At 36.1% G+C, this 954-nt stretch overlaps 1 protein-coding gene across 1 annotated transcript in view; it reads right to left on the minus strand.

Annotated features, from left to right (window-relative positions):
* The window catches only part of ESD (esterase D), a 52515-nt gene that overhangs the window by 31172 nt on the left and 20389 nt on the right, over window positions 1-954 (minus strand). The gene's annotated exons all lie outside the window — the stretch shown is intronic.

Consider the following 954-nt stretch of genomic DNA (forward strand, 5'->3'; position numbering starts at 1 on the left):
ATAAGAGAATTTTGATAAAAACCACAGGCATTTTTCCATGTAAGCAGTAATTCATGCAACATTGATCTCTCATGGGTTTATTTAAAGAATCACACAGATAGAAGCAAACTCTTACTACTTCAGAATAAACAGTTGTGTTTTTACTAAAGTTATGTATGTACATATAAAGTGAACAGTAACTGCAAAGAGTAAATTATTCTACAAACTTTGTTACGTAAAATTAGTTTTCCCCCGCCCCACAACCTTCTCATTGCCACATTCCAGAGATAAATCACTTTACCTCTTTTAGCTGATTCTTCTGGTATTTACCTCCCTATCTAACTAATGTGCCTTTATTGCTGCTTCTTGATTTTTTGGTTTTAGCTCTTATCTACTGACTTCCAATTATGGAAGGATTGTAGTTAATGTTCACCTCCCTGTCTTTGCTCTCTGCACCTCCTATATTTCTCCTTCCACCATCCTTTTGTACATAACTTTGGTTGATCAATACTAAGAAGTTACAAGCGCTATTCAGAGATGAGCCATGTGGTATATTAAAATACTTGCCTTTTTCTTTCGATTTTTTTTTCCCATTGAGTTAGTAACTTTTTTGTTACATGGCTGTACTTACTCTTTAGCTATAGACTCCCACAAAAGCCCCATCAATACTGATGAGAACTATTCTGTATATTCCCTTCTATTCTCTGCACATATTGATTTTATTTTTCCACAGTATTTTAATAATCTTTTCTTAGTAACTACTGGCTACTGTATCTCCAACTTTTTGACTTGCTCTTTTCCAGACTGCTTTCTGGCTGCCTTAGCATCACCACCGTCCATCTGGCAATTTTCTCCTCTGATCCTGTTTTCTCCATCTCATGGCCTCAGCTATCTTGCTTTAGTCCCTCATTTTGGTGAAACATATCATTCAGTTGCTTCCAGAAGAGGAGCTACCTGGGAAATAAATCTTTGAGA

This window comes from Propithecus coquereli, unplaced genomic scaffold, assembly GCF_000956105.1.
Source record: "Propithecus coquereli isolate 6110/MARCELLA unplaced genomic scaffold, Pcoq_1.0 Scaffold11, whole genome shotgun sequence".
Lineage (NCBI taxonomy): Eukaryota > Metazoa > Chordata > Mammalia > Primates > Indriidae > Propithecus > Propithecus coquereli.